At 37.3% G+C, this 16,860-nt stretch overlaps 1 long non-coding RNA gene across 1 annotated transcript in view; it reads left to right on the top strand.

Annotated features, from left to right (window-relative positions):
* LOC136794443 (uncharacterized) overlaps nt 1–16,860 on the top strand; it is a 191,860-nt gene that overhangs the window by 97,500 nt on the left and 77,500 nt on the right. The window contains exon 2 of the long non-coding RNA XR_010841205.1: nt 8,742–8,881. This is a non-coding gene — a long non-coding RNA (uncharacterized lncRNA). The remainder of the gene's footprint in view (nt 1–8,741; nt 8,882–16,860) is intronic.

Below are 16,860 nucleotides of genomic sequence, written 5' to 3'. Positions count from 1 at the left end.
GAATGAAATTAGAACACTCCCTAACAACATGCACAAAAATGAATTGAAAATGGATTAAAGACCACATGTAAGGCCAGACACTATAAAACTCTTAGAGGAAAACATAAGCAGAACATGCTGTGACATAAATAACATAAAGATCCTTTTTAACCCACCTCCTAGAGAAATAGAAATAAAAACAAAAATAAACAAATGAGACCTAATGAAATTTAAAAGCTTTTTCACAGCAAAGTAAACCATAAACAAGACAAAAAGACAACACTCAGCATGGGAGAAAATATTTGCAAATAAAACAACTGACAAAGGATTAATCTCCAAAATATACAAGTAGCTCTTGCAGCTCAATATCAAAAACAACCCAATCTAAAAATGGACAGAAGACCTAAATAGACATTTTTCCAAAGAAGACATACAGATTGCCAACAAACACATTAATGGATGTTCAATATCAATAATCATTAGAGAAATGCAAATCAAAACTACAATGAGGTATCACCTCACACAGGTCAGAATGGCCATCATCAAAAATCTACAAACAATAAATGTTGGAGAGGTTGTGGATAAAGGGAACCCTATTGCACTGTTGGTGGACATATAAATTGATACAGCCACTATGGAAAACAATATGGAGGTTCCTTAAAAAACTAAAAATAGAGCTATTATATGATCCAGGAATCCCACTACTCAGCTTATACCCTGAGAAAACCATAATTCAAAAAAAGTCATGTACCACAATGTTCATTGCAGCACTATTTACAATAGCCAGGACATGGAAGCAACCTAAGTGTCCGTCAACAGATGAATGGATAAAGAAGATGTGGCACATGTATACAATGGAATATTACTTAGCCATTAAAAGAAATGATACTGATTTATTTGTAGTGAGGTGCTGGACCTACAGTCTGTCATACAGAGTGAAATAAGTCAGAAAGAGAAAAACAAATACCGTATGCTAACACATATATACGGAATCTAAAAAAAAAAAAAAGGTTCTGAAGAACCTAGGGGCAGGACAGGAATAAAGATGGCTGATGCACTTGGGGACACGGGGAGGGGAAAGGGTAAGCTGGGACGAAGTGAGAGAGACGCATGGACATATATACACTACCAAAGATAAAGCTAGTGGGAAGCAGCTGCATAGCACAGGGAGATCAGTTTGATGCTTTGTGAATATCTAGAGGGGTGGGGTAGAGAGGGTGGGAAGGAGACACAAGAGGGAGGGTATATTTATACATATAGCTGATTCACTTTGTTATACAGTAGAAACTAACACAACATTGTAAAACAACTCTACTCTAAAAAAGATGTTAAAAAAACAATATTTGTAAAGACAATGTACAGTTATGTAATAACTCCCATAAGAACTACATACATCTGTTAATAGTAGATGATCCTGGAAAGTAAGATTAGTAGTGGGGAAGTGTAAAGTAGGAAACATTTTTTAATCGTAAGGACTTTTATATGATTTGGGGGTGTTTTTTTTAAATGTCATGCACTATTTGATATTTAAAAGTGGATTTTAAATGTATTTTTTTCCGTAGATCTTATATCTGTAACAGCATTTGTGTGTATTTTAATCCTTTATTCATGGACTCTCATTTCAGTTATCCTTATTTAACTCTAAGTCCCAGAATGCTCTCTGAAGTATTCAACATATATTTCCTGTTTTCTCTACATTCTGCTCAATATTTGCCAGGTAGCATGTATCTAACTCTGAAGCATTTTCATGCAGGGTCCCAGAGGCCTTCAGTAGGACTGAGACCCAGTTGGCCCCATAACTGTTCATTAGCATACACTGCATTGATATCCTTCTTTTTTCTGCTTCAGTTTCCCATTTCCTACTGGTGCAACCTGTGACCCCTCTCAAAACAGACTATTGCACTCAAAGCCTTTTATCAGGATCTACTTCAAAAGAAACATAAGCTATGATAATTGGAGCCAAAATAGAATCATAGACAGTAGGAACATGGATCTGGGAGCAGGCTGCTAAATGACCAAATGGCAACATGACACCATAATGGGTGGTAAGTGAGCTTAATAGAAGTGTCAACCATGGTGGATTGTGATGGCATATATATACAGGTGTGAGATTATGTACAGGGTTATGGTACAAAGGAAAATTTAAGAATTCTGGTTGTTAACAAATGTCTTAAAGCTCTGAAAGAAAAAAATACTAGTCTCAGTTTAGGCAACTATTAAACCAGGGAACATTGAAAAGGAAAGTAAGACTCAATGGACATGTTTTAAAAGACCATTCATTTCACCTGGAGGATAGACTTTGCTAATTGGCCTGGGACTTGAGTATAAGTGTTTCAGAGTTAAGATAAAACCTGAACTGATAGCTCCAGCAAGCTTTCTACAGTAAAGTTTGGTCTGTAATAAGACAAGAATAGAACTCTGAAATCCAGGATGGGAATATTGGGCAGATGTGTTTTGAGTCTCAAGATTTCCTTAAACCTTCTAGGCTGAAGAGTAGCCTTCTATTAAAAAAGAATGACTTCTCATTGCACAAAGTCCATGCAAGGGCTTCACCCAATATTAATACTAACCAACAGGATATTGCCCTTCTAAGATCTGCTCTTCCCTTCCCTGTTCTCAGTCAATATTTAGTGTCAGCAGCGTCCAAAGATGAAAGGACATATGGTAGTACACATAATCAGGGACAAGTAGAACATACCTAAGGATAGACCTGGAGGGTCCAGTGCAATAAATGGCTGATGGAAGAGAGTTTATTGATATGAGGACACTCTTCAGTTATTTAGGATTTACTACCCCTGAAAGGATACCTAGTATACTTTTGAATTTGGTCCCTGCATAGGAACAATATTGGTCTACAAATAAATGAAGGAGAGATGCCAGAATGACTTTAACAGATAGGAATGGAAGGATTTCAGAATAGCTGAGGCTCATAATTTTAGAGGTAATGTGGATACAAATTATTAGAGGTAATAAGAGGGCAATTCCAGAAAGGCAACCAGGGATCTTGTTGATGGCATTTCAAAGAACAGCCAATGAGAATAAAATTTTATTTATATAATTAAACAATAGAAAAGATTAAGAAACAGTCTTGAAGAAAGCTGATGTCAACTACCCTAATGAAGAATCACTCTCCCTTAACCAGTTTCCAAACCTAAACCAGTTATTAAACTCCAGAGTCTACTGAATGAAAGATCATATCTATTTAAGAAAGGACCCTTTAATGCTACAATAAAAATATACAATAGCTATTTCTTCCCAAAACAGCATACAGCAGCCTATAAAAGTAAGTTTTATTGAGAAAAAAAAATCTGAATGTTGATAGGGCCATTGGATACAGAATCTGAATTACTACTGGTAAAATACGAATGAGGATAGCCCCCTTTCAGAGTGTGGATGTACAAAAGGCACATAATAATTAGACTCTTGACCCAAATATGCCCCATCTCAGTTTCTGACTACATAATGACTGGGTCATTTCCCCATCCTCATAGAGCATAATCCACATGGATATATTTAGCAGCTGGCAGAACCATCGTTATGTTCCCTCACCTGTGGATGAAGAGCTATTATGCTATAAAGGGCCAAGTAGAAGCTTGTAAAACTGTCTGCATCCCTCATTTATAGGAAATCAAAAGTAGTAGTTCATCCTAGATAAAGTAGTACAGCTGATGCCACCTTCAAAATCTTAAAGGATATAGCAGTGGTGGTCCTTATTACACCCCTACTTAATTCATTGATATGGTATATATGAGTAAAAAAAAGGTGTATTTTGACAGAGGATGATAATTTTTCATAAATATAACAAAGTGGCAGCCCTAATAATAGTTTCTGTGTTGGAGTTGTATCTTTTCCAGAAGAAATCACCATTCCTTACTTGCCCTTGGTATGTAGCTGTAGATCTGGGAAAACTATATTTTTCAACACTTATCAGGAAGAGGGATCAGATATTAGCATTCACTTGGAAGGACAGCAGTATACTTTTACAGTCTTGTCTCAGGGTTATGTTAATCTCCTGCTCTCTGTCTCAATGTATGTTGATGGGACCTTGACCATCTGGACACATTGCCATGTATAACAATATTCTACTATACCAGAGTTCAGGAAACTTTTACTGTAAAAAGGAGAGTAAGAAATATTTTAGGCTTTGAAGACCATATAGTCTTTGTCACAACTACTAAACTCTGCCACTGAGCAGTCATAGACATTATGTAAATTAATGTGTGATAGAGTTCCAATAAAACTTTATAAATGAAAGCAGATGACAGTCTGCATTTGGCTTGGAGGTTGTAGTTTTTATACTTCTGCACTACACTGATAGCATCATGTTAATCTGACCTGGAGATCATGAAATGGCAAGCACTCTGGAAATGCTGGAAAGGCACTTATGTATCAGAAGACTATTAAACCCCAAAAAGTTTTGGTTAACATCTGTGAAGTTTTTAGAGGTCTGAGAGCTTGGGTAGTGCTGAGACATCAGGATATTTCACCTAGTATTTCCTACCACTAGGAAACTGAGACAGTGCTTGGATGGGCATTTTGAGTTTTGAAGATACGATGTACCATTTTAGCAATGTAGCTCTGAATCATTTCTTAGATGACTCATTAAAATGCCAGTTTTAAGTGTAGTAGAACAATAGAGACTTCCACAGTAAGCTCAAGAAGTGGTTCAAATGGGTGCATTCGAGAAGACGAAGGTATTTATGTGTTATCCCTGGTGGTCTACAACATGTTGACAGCTCTGTCAAGCTTCTGAAGACGTGCTGGGTTTTTTTTTATACCAGAGCACTATTCATTTTTGAACAGCAAATGTTGACCTGCCACTGGACTTTAGTATAAAATCTGTAATAGACCATGAGACATGCATAGTGAGTATACAATGGGTATACACATATGTCAGCTCATATAAAGTATCCTTTATTCCATACAGTGAGTCCATTATGGGCTAATTATTTTCAGGAGATCACAGCATTAATTTATCATATTATGGAAGTGGTACTGTGGAAATTGGGCATGAGCAGAGCAGGAGAGTACAAATAATTTGTATAAATGGGTGGCCTATATCCTTATGTCACTAGACTCTCATGACCAATCCTCTCCTCAGCTTATACATGTGACCCTATTGGGTGTTCCCTGGGACCAGCTGACATTTAGAAGAATAACCTGAAATTGGTTCATAAATGGGTCTATACCATATGTTGTTATGACAATTTTAGCAGTACAATCCCAACCATGGATATCCATGAAATATAGTGTTGGTGGATATTCCTCCCTAGCGGGCAGGTCTTTAGCAGTGCAAATGTTCATCAATTTGGTGGGAAAATGGTCACAGGTAAGAATGCACACAGAGATGCCTGAGCAGTGGTAAATGACTTAGCCTGGAATAGACTGGACATTGGGGATAATTAAATAAGAAAATCATCAAGAAGATGTTTGGGACTTAATCTATGGGCCCAAAAGATGTAGATCTTTTTGCCTCAGGTCAATGCCCACCAGAAAGAGTATCCATCTCAGCAGAAAACCTGAACAACTAGATGAACAGGATAAACTCATCCAGTTGAGGGTGGCCAGGCTCTTTTATTGTTCATCCCAGCACCTGCACAATATGCCCATAGTGAGCATCCATGATGGTAGGAATGGCGGTTATTCATGGGTGCAACATTATCAAGTCTATTATGATTATCATGCTGATGTCAAATCTACCATTAAAGTTAGAAACCAAGCCCTTGCTATGTTAATATATAATAAGAAGACAAATCAGCCACTCAGAGACAAATTACACAAGAACTCTATCATCTGAACAGGGTTGGCAACTTGTCCTTACAAGAATTGGTATATTTTCTGAATGTGGGTTGGCCATCCCTGAAGATATTGTCCAGATATTATACTCATTCCTTTTGCACTCAATGTTCTTGTGTATTACTGACTTGGTGACTTCCTATTACGAGTACCTGAGAATTTTTCCCAAGGGCTTGATCTGGCCACTGGAATAGACTTGGCTCCCACAGGAACAGGCTGAAAGTACCAATGAATTAGCAATGTAGAAGCAGCATTCAACTAATTATTAACAGAAGTTGGGTTCTTAAAAACATCAGCATCAACACATATATATGGAATCTTAAAAAAAAAAAAAAGGTTCTGAAGAACCTAGGGATAGGATGGGAATAAAGACACAGACATAGAGAATGGACTTGAGGACATGGGGAGGAGGAAGGGTAAGCTGGGATGAAGTGAAAGAGTGGCATGGACATATATACATTACCAGGTGTAAAATAGATAGCTAGTGGGAAGAAGCTGCATTGCACAGGGAGATCAGCTCAGTGCTCTGTGACCACCTAGAGGGGTGGGATAGGGAGGGTGGGAGGGAGACTCAAGAGGGAGGAGATATGTATATGTATAGCTGATTCACTTTGTTATACAGCAGAAACTAACACATGATTGTAAAGTGATTATACTCCAATAGGATGTTAAACAAACAAACAAACAGCAGCCTTGCTTGTTGGGTGAGAGAGCCCTGAAGTTTGCTGTTTGCAGTTTTCCAGAGGTCTCTAGCAAGATTGAGAGCCAGTATGCAAAATGGTACACGGTTAATTAGCACTACTTTTATTGACTTTCATCCCTTTCCTATCTTACTTTCCTACTCCTCCCTTGATTTCTGGCATCATAAGACAAACCACTGGAATTCAATTCCCTTTCTCAATTTTTTTCTTCTCAAGAATTCCAACCTTAATACATTTGGGTTTAGAAAATTGTGCATAAAACCAAACTAGTTAATTGCATTTTTTTAATTTCTTTTTTTTTTATGAGAACACATTGGGAAAAAAATTTTAATTTCTCGCTGTTATTCATGAAATATTGACATTGTAAAGATAACATAATTCATAATATGCCACCATGATGCAGACACTGATGACAAGCTAGTTAATGAATGTAGTCAATTTAAAGATTTTTAAAGACTAGTCATTACACAAGACACCTTGAAATGCCCTGGAATTTATGATGAAATAAATGTAATAGAAGCCTCCCTAAATTTGGCAGCAATCTTTTTTTTAACTGTTTATTTTATATTGGAGTATAGAGTCAATTAACAATGTTGTAATAGTGTCAGGTGCACAGAAAAGCAACCTAGCCATACATACACAGGTATCCACTCTCCGCCAAACTCCCCTCTTACCCAGGCGGCCACATAACATTGAGCAGAGTTCCCTGTGCTATACAGTAGGTACTTGTTCGTTACCCATTTTAAATATAGCAGTGTGTACATGTCAATCCCAAACTCCCTAACTATCTCTCCCCCCTACACTTCTCCCCTGGTAACCATAACTTCATTCTCTAAATCTGTGAGTCTGTTTCTGTTTTGTAAATAAGTTCATTTGTATCACTTCTTTTTAGATTCCACATATGAGTGATATGTGATATCTCTCTTTCTCTGTCTGACATAATTCACTAAGTATGACTATCTCTAGGTCCATTCATGTTGCTGCAAATAGCATTATTTCATTCTTTTTAAAGGCTGAGTAATATTCCATTGTATATATGTACCACATCTTCTTTATCCATTCCTCTGTTGATAGATATTTAGGTTGCTGTCATGTCTTGGCTATTGTAAACAGTGCTGCAGTGAACATTGGGGTGCATGTATCCTTTCGGGCCATGTTTTTCTCCAGATATATGTTTCCCCAGATATATTTAAAACATCTATTATTTATTCATTAGACAAAGAATCATCAATTATTTACTCATTGGACAAAGATTTATTGGAAACCTCTTATGTATATATCTCTGATCTTAAGCAAAACACAGACTAGTGACTTGAGAGACAAATGAAACAAAATTAGAATGTGACATGATAAATCCTTAAACAGAGAATTACAGGAGACACAACAATGGAGAGGGATAGGGAGAGGGAGAAGAAGAGAGAGAGAGAGAGAGACTACTTTATACTTTTAGAAGTGAGGGAAGACATCCTAGTTGAACCTGTGAGAAATTTGGGGCCTCTTAATGAGTAAGGAGGTTGAGAAGGCTACTTTAGCTTTGAGGACTTATAGGTTAAGGAAAAACATTATAGGTCAGAGGAGCAGCATATGAAAAAATGCATAAATGTGGTGTCTGGAGGAGTAAAGGGAGGCTATACTCCTGTTCTTTTCATTTATTTATTTGTTTAGAGACAGGGAAGGAGCATTGAAGGACTTATTATTGTAATACCTTATTTTTCTGCCTTTGAATCAAGTTCAGTAAACATTTCTACCAGAAAATGTATGTTTCAAAACTGAACTAATGAATATATTTTGAACCTGCTAGAATTTTTAATAATAAATATTTTATAAGCTGGATATGAAACCAGAAAGATAAATGCTCCAAATGGCAAATGCATGTCTGCCACTCTTATACCTCAATGGCATCTTTCAATTCTAGGACCTAAAGAACAACAAACTTTTGATCATTTCTGTTAAAAGCAACCTTATCACATGCATTCTATTGAACAGACTATGTGTGTGTGTTTGTATGTGTGTTGGTGATGATGTTGATGGAAGGCATTCTTCTCTGTCTAGAAATAAAAATTCCCTTCAATCCTTCCACCTCTCCAGGAAATGCTGAGACAGATTTTTCCTCTCTTCTTGCTACCCATCACTAGCTACTCCCTGAAGCATGGAAGGAGTTGCTGGCATGTGTGGAAGCTGGATAATTGTTGGTTACTGATGTTTGTTGATTACTGATGAAATTTAAAGGTAATGTATGTTTCTGCTCTTTGTCTTTCTTTAAAGAGACCTACGCACAACCTGAGAACATTTCCCCATCTACTTCTGCTGTGGTGTTTAAGCTTCCTACCATCCTCTTGAATATCCAACTATACCAGAGCTCAACTCACGGAAGAGGTGACAAGAATCCCTATTCTGACTTCAAGGTCAGGCTTCTAATTCTTATCTATTAGAAATCAAGTGGATTATATGTTTTAATGTTTACCCAGATCCTGTGCGTCAGCTGGTCTATAATCTGGGAGGTAGGAAGGTGGAATTATTAGGTTCCTCCAAACTTCAACAGTTTTTCTTTCTTCTAATGGTCACAAGAACACTTCATTTGCATTGCACAATTCACATTATAGCATGCTAGAGCTGAAACCAATCAGCTAGAGTTGAAAGGAATTGTAGGGAGCAAGCGAACAATGGCTCAGTTCATAGCTAGGAAACTCAGGTCCACACATTTTAAATGATTGTCTAAGGTCATAGATCCACTTGGAGGAAGAACTAGGGCCAGAATTTAGTTCTATTGATATTCACTTCAGACTACTTTTCATATAATCTGACTTCCTCTCAATAAATAGGTACTTAATAAATGAATGAACATAACATTAAACAAAGCATAGGCTTATTTAAAGGATACCATAGTATGAATGCATTAGACCTTAAGGTGATAGAGCACCTTAGTAGTAATTTCAAATTACACTTTCTGGAATTCAGTGTTAGCAGTATTATACCTCATAACTAAAAGACTGTGTCTGTTAGTAATAAAGGGAATTAAAGTGGACTTACAAAAAAGAAGGGAAAAAATGAGCCATTTCATCCAGAGGCTCATGTTTATTTGGGGAAACCATCATGCAAACAAAGCAGTACATCTATATTACGGCACTGGCTACAGTGGAACTTCAGGGACAGAGTCAGGCAAACACAAGTGAGGAAGCAGTGGAATCTCTCTAGAGGAACTGAAAAGACATTGCAGAGCACTGAGTAGATCTGTAAATGTTGTGAGATGGCTAACAACATCTTAGTGAATGGGATAGAAAGAAGCCAAAGAATAGGGGTGGGAAGGTTTGTGGGAACTGGGAAAGGAGAGGAATCTTGTGTGTAGATGAATGCTGGGGAAGAAAAGGAGTGGTAGGGTCTTTGGGCTGCCTGATTAAGGTGAGAAAAAGACATTCATACATGAGCAACAGCTCCAAAATTTATGCTAGAACTTGGACTAAAATAGGACATCTTGTTAAAACACAGTTCTGATAACATTTACCCTGGTTTTAAAATTTATGTTAGCTCTACCATATCTTCTGGATAAAGTCCAACTTCTTGGGGCTGCCAATTTTTAGGCCTACTCCATTTCCCATCAGTACACAAGATTTTAATCAAAACAAGATTTCTCTTTATCCTGTATATTTCCCCTTCTCCTCCCAATCACCTCCCTTTAATACGTACATCAGAGTTTTCTTATGAATGATGCTTTTCTCTCCTTCGTTTCCCACAAGACTCAGTCCAGTTGATATTTAGCAAACAGTTCAAATGTCACCTCATTCATAAGCTTTTTTCTACCATATAGTGGTGTTTTCTCCTCCTCTGAGCTCCTTTAACATGTAGCTATAACTTGTGTGTGTGTGCTTGTGTGTACGTGTTTAGACTTATTTTTCCCAGTAAACTCTTCAGTACTCAAAGGAAAGATCCATGGAAGTCTTAACTGTATTCATCAGAGCAGCTAATGGACAGACTGTCAAAGACTTGTGACTCCTGTATGATGACTTTTCTTCCTCTAAGCAATAGCTTTGAGGCTTTGAATGCAACTCATTATGGTGAGGCACCATTTTGAATTCAGTGCATGGGAGAAAAACATGATGTCTTCACTTTTTTGCTAGAAACAGATAAAAGAGGGAGAGATGACAATCCATTTGTTTCTCATATGATATTAACATAATTGTGATATCAGCAACTAATTGTGATAAGTGATATCAACAACTAACATTAATATAGCCTTTTCCATTTTTAAGAGTTATACAATTGCATACACTACCTTATATGGAATTTCACAGTGACCTACATATATGAGTTATTATAATTTTCAAAGATAGAAACAGCATCTCAAATGTGCCAAATAGTTTGTTCACAGATAGAATCATTCTTCATCAGGACTCTAACCCAAATCCTCTGACTCCAATATGCTAAAACAAAGTGTCTCCCCTGAAAAGATAATTCAAACCATTTTACCAAAGCATTTCAGATCCCTTTACCTTTTTTATCAGATGCAAAACAACTAAGTAAATGCAAATTTGTATATTTCTTTCCAATTTTATAAAGGAATCTCTCACTTAGAAGATTAAAAACTTGATAATAAGTTACTCTTAATGAGGATCTGTTCTGCATCATCTCCTAAGCATTGCTCTTAGAAACTATTATTTACATTTTATAGATGAAAAAACTGAAGAACCAGGATGCTAAGTAACTTGTCCATCTCTTCAAAGCTAATAGATACCAGATCTGAAACTCCAATCAAATTTTCTGACTTTAAACCTATACTAATTTCAAAATATCCAACTGCCTGAAGAGAAGATAAAGAACAGAAAGAAAACAAGCAAGAGAGAAATGAGAAAAGTGTGTAGAAGGCACTTATTACAAACATCAATTTCTTCTCAAGTTTCTAAGATCTGAAGATTCTCAATGACTAAATTCTTTCCTGGAGGTAATATATGAACTGAGAGAGCCTTAAAAAAATGATTTTAGGACACAGGAGGACTATTTAGAACAACACTCAGTAGACAGAACATTTATGACTTGCCTAGCAGGAACAAAAATCATTCTTCAGGAAACACTAACTGAAACAGTGATGTCAACACCAAGCTTATGGAAATTCTCCCCTGAGTAGATCCTTGTATTATTTTTATTTCATTCTTCTTCTTGGGACATCTAGAATTTGGGACATTATTCCCCAAATTCCTTACCTTTCGATAACAAACTATATTCTTATACAAATACTTTAGTAAATGTCTTTCAGGATCATGTAATTCCTTTAGGGGTTGTATGGGGAAACCCTCTGTCCACTTGATTTACGAAAGGCAGATGGTTAGTAATACTTGAACTGTTATTGATGCCTCCTGACATCTTTCTCAGCACCCTTAAAGAGAGTGGCATAATTCTTTAAGACACTATATTACACTTAGGAATTGCTCTAAAAGATCATCAATCTTTTGTGCACGACTCTGAGCATGCAGCTAGTGTTAAATAAACCATAACCAGAAATGAAATTCAAACTACTTTGAGTGACTTCAAAATGCTCTCCATTTGCCAATTATGTCCTACCATATTTCATTTTATCAGTTATTCACTATTCTTGGCTAAAAATACAGTTATGACAAATAGTATATCTCAGAGGAAGTTTCATGATTTTCCAAAGACATACGATCAATATGACTCAGCCAAGCCGTCCTTTATATTTTGCACTTGGTGAAACTAATATTGTGAGTGATGATGATTGGTGAGTTTATTTGCAGTTGCTGATGAATTTGGCTTTTAAGAATGTAAATATAACTAAAAGGAATATCAAAACAAAATGGCAGGGCTTCCCTGGTGGCACAGTGGTTAAGAATCTGCCTGCCAATGCAGGGGACATGGGTTCGAGCCCTGGTCTGGGAAGATCCCACATGCTGTGGAGCAACTAAGCACATGTGCCACAACTACGGAGCCTGTGTACTACAACTACTGAAGCCTGAGAGCCTAAAGCCTCGGCTCCACAACAAAGAGAAGCCACCACAATGAGAAGCCTGCACACTGCAAAGAAGAGTAACCCCCGCTCTCTGCAACTAGAGAAAGCCTACATGCAGCAACAAACACCCAACACAGCCAAAAAAATAAATAAATGAAAAAATATATATAAATACATAAATTTTTAAAATATAGCATAGTTATAAAAAAGATGTCTGCTAAACACAGAATGGACTTTCACCAGAGGAAGGGCAATCAGTGATGGATTCTCTCCTTTTTATATAATTTGGAATAGAGAAAATAAATTCAAAATTCAATCAGCAAGGGGCTTCCCTGGTGGCGCAGTGGTTGGGAGTCCACCTGCCAATGCAGGGGACACGGGTTCGTGCCCCGGTCCAGGAAGATACCACATGCTGCGGAGTGGCTGGGCCTGTGAGCCATGGCCGCTGAGCCTGCGCGTCCGGAGCCTGTGCTCCGCAACGGGAGAGGCCACGACAGTGAGAGGCCCGTGTACCAAAAAAACAAACAAACAAAAAACAAAAAGAATCAAATAACACACAAACCTAAAAATATTTTAAAATATAAGGAGCTCTTCAAATATAAATAATCACTCATTATATTCCCTAGAGAAAAAGAGTTTTCACAGTACTAAAATAAAGTTAAAATTAAAATCATTATTCATGTATATAAGCTATAAAACTATATAAACACAAATGCATTAATATAGTTCATAGAGTAAAAAACCTACATATAAATTACTAGATTTATGAAATTAATTAACAGCAATTGTATATTTTCTCGTATCACCATTATAAGCAATATGCTGTAACTAACAACTGCAATTTGAGGTATTCAATAACAGCATAAAATTCATCCTCACATTTTCCATCCTGCTATGTTTCTGTGATGCTTCCAGCAGCTTTTCTGGCATTCAAACCTACAAGACACTTTAAGTTGAAGATTCTCTATCTCCCCCAGATATGGCCACATCAATCTTAAAGTGATCCCAGTACCTTTTTCAACAGAGAAGAACAATAACTTTTTGAGTAGAATCTAAGCCTTCCAAGCTTACAGAAGGGCATGTGTTCCAGGGAGGTGGATGGGGGTGATGCCATATTAAAAACCTTATGAAAGGGAAAATACAGTCATAGGTCATAATGTGCAAATGGGGAATGTTGGAGGACCAGCCAGACTAGAGTTGATGGTTGATATAAGTATCATGGGAGACAATGCTGGGACATGTATGAGGTCAGACCAGAGCAAGAGGATACTGAACACTATTCTGAGGAACCTACACTATCCTCTTAGTAGTGGGGACATTTTAGAGCAAGGTAGTAAGCTCACACTTTTGCTTGAGGAAGTTGACTCAGGCCTGAGGGGCAAGTTAGAATGAAGCAGGGAGAAACACAAAGGGAAAACAGGGAAAAAAAAAAAAAAAAAAAAAGCTATGTAAGAAAGCGTGTTGTTTTGTAATATCTTCTTGGCTTACTTGCTGGTTCCCTTTACCTATATCCTTTAGCTGAGTAATATAACCTCTTCTTTCCTGCTTCCTGTGCTGAGAGTCTCATATGAAGTCCCAAGGTCTAAAAGAAGAAGGTTGATTTTTAGGACCTCATAAAATCATGTGCAAATCCCAGCTCTACAGAATAGTATCTGTGCAAACCTAGAAAAATTCCTATTTTTTTCTGAGCCTGTCTCTTGTCTTATAAAAAAGGAATAATAATAGCTATTCTGCACGGGTTGTTGTGAGAATTAAAGGCAAAATACGAAACTTACATGGAACTTAGCAGGCTCTCAGAAAATGTTAGCTCCTATCGTTTTTATTTCTTTACCTTAATTTAGTGTGGTCTTTTGCTACAGATGTGGAAATAAATCCATTGAAGGAAAGTGGCTTGCCCTAAATGCCTTAATGAGTTAAGGAAGTAGAATCCATAGTTTCCAAATTAGGCTGAGGCTGCCATCTTTATGCTCCATTACCTCTTTCCTTTCTTCTCAATATGTTACACTATCGTGCTGATATGAAAATGTCCAGGTAAGCCACTCTCTGGTGCTTCTCTTCTGCCAGCACTGCCAACAAAACCTTCAGGCCATATGTCTTTACCCTAAACATCATCATGACTTGTATCAACCATGTTTATACGTGTGGATAATTTATTTATATGTCACTAACTTCATATTACATATTAAATCTTATTTTCTGTTTCAATTACTTAACTTTGAAGCAAAACTACATTTAAATTCTATTTCAAAGTATTTATGAGCATCATTTTATTATTATTTTTTTAACAGTATTTATTTATGGCTGTGTTGGGTCTCCGTTTCTGTGCGCGGGCTTTCTCTAGTTGTGGCAAGCGGGGACCACTCTTCATCGCGGTGCGCGGGCCTCTCCCTATCCTGGCCTCTCTTGTTGCGGAGCACAGGCTCCAGACGCGCAGGCTCAGTAATTGTGGCTCACGGGCCTAGTTGCTCCGCGGCATGTGGGATCTTCCTGGACCAGGGCTCGAACCCGTGTCCCCTGCATTGGCAGGCAGACTCTCAACCACTGCGCCACCAGGGAAGCCCTATGAGCATCATTTTAATACTGAAATGTGTCTCATCATATATATGATTCATTCTAATGTTGCTCATTTGGATTGTTATTTACTATGTAATTTTATAAATAACACAGTGATAAATAATATTTGGGTATAGACATTTTAATAGGTATAGTAAGATTTTCTTAGTGTAGATTTTCTAAATGATAATGGCAATAATTAAAAAAAAGCCAGTATTAATTTTTTTTTTTCCTTTTGCGGTACGCGGGCCTCTCACTGCTGTGGCTTCTCCCGTTGCGGAGCACAGGCTCCGGACGCGCAGGCTCAGCGGCCATGGCTCACGGGCCCAGCCGCTCCGCGGCATGTGGGATCTTCCCGGACAGGGGTACGAACCCATGTCCCTTGCATCGGCAGGTGGATTCTCAACCACTACGCCACCAGGGAAGCCCTTAATTGGGCTTTTATTCTAAGTCTGTACTGAGTACTTCACATGCATTATTTCACTGAATACATGTGGCAATCCTGTGTGATTATATTAATATTTTCATTTTTTTAATTGAAGTATAGTTGCTTTACCATGTTGTGTTAGTTTCAAGTGTACAGCAAAGTGATTCAGTTATAACACACACACGTATATAATACATATATATTCTTTTTCAAATTCTTTTCCCATATAGATTATTTCAAAATATTGAGTATAGTTCCCTGTGCTATACAGTAGATCCTTGTTGTTTATTTTATATATAGTAGCATGGATATGTCACTCCCAAACTCCTAACTTATCCCTCCCCCAGCCTTTCCCATTTAGTAACCATCTTTGTTTTCTATGTCTGTGAGTCTGTTTCTGTTTTGTAAATAATTTCATTTGTATCATTTTTTCAGATTCCATATACAAGTGATATCATATGATATTTGCCTTTCCCTGTTTGACTTACTTCACTTAGTATGATTATCTCTAGGTCCATCCATGTTGCTGCAAATGGCATTATTTCATTCCTTTTTATGGCTGAATAACATTCCATTCATCTTCTTTATCCATTCATCAGTCAATGGACATTTAGGTTGCTTCCATGTCTTGGCTATTGTAAATAGTGCTACAATGAACATTGGAGTGCATGTATCTTTTCGAGTTATGGTTTTCTCCAGATATATGCCCAGGAGTGGGATTGCAGGATCATACGGTGGCTCTAATTTTAGTGTTTTAGGGAACCTCCATATTCTCTATAGTGGCTGTACCCATTTACATTCCCACCAACAGTGTGGGAGGGTTCCCTTTTGTCCACACCCTCTCCAGCATTTATTATTTGTAGACATGTTAATGATGGCCATTCTGATTGATGAGGTGATACCTCATTATACCTCTGATTTGCATTTCTCTAATAATTAATTATGTTGAGCATCTTTTCATGTGTCTTTTAGCCATCTGTATGTCTTCTTTGGAGAAATGTCGTTTTAGGTTTTCTGCCCATTTTTTGATTGGGTTGTTTGTTTGTTTTTTTTGATATCGAGCTGTATGTGCTGTTTGTATATTTTAGAGATTAATCTCTTGTCGTTTGCATTGTATGCAAATATTTTCCCCCACTCTGTAGGTTGTGTTTTTGTTTTGTTTATGGTTTCTTTTAAGCTTTTCAGATTAGAAAAATGATGCTCAGAGAGGCCAACTGTCCTGTTAGGCAGTAAATGGAAGAGCCAGAATTGAGCTCAGCTCTGCCAGAGTTCAGAGTGCATGTATAAAGAGTATCACAAACGTGCCTCCTGCATGCATATCAAAAGCAAGAAAATACAACCATCCTCAGAAAAATAGAAAAAAGGTTTAAAGTTTATATGAAACTTGCCCTTGTTGTTATCATGATAATCTCAATGGAATTCCCTCCAAGAACTCTTGCTATGTGGAA

This window comes from Kogia breviceps, chromosome 6 (assembly GCF_026419965.1).
Source record: "Kogia breviceps isolate mKogBre1 chromosome 6, mKogBre1 haplotype 1, whole genome shotgun sequence".
NCBI lineage: Eukaryota > Metazoa > Chordata > Mammalia > Artiodactyla > Physeteridae > Kogia > Kogia breviceps.
Note: the sequence above shows the minus strand (reverse complement) of the source record. Positions and strands in the feature narration are given on the sequence as shown.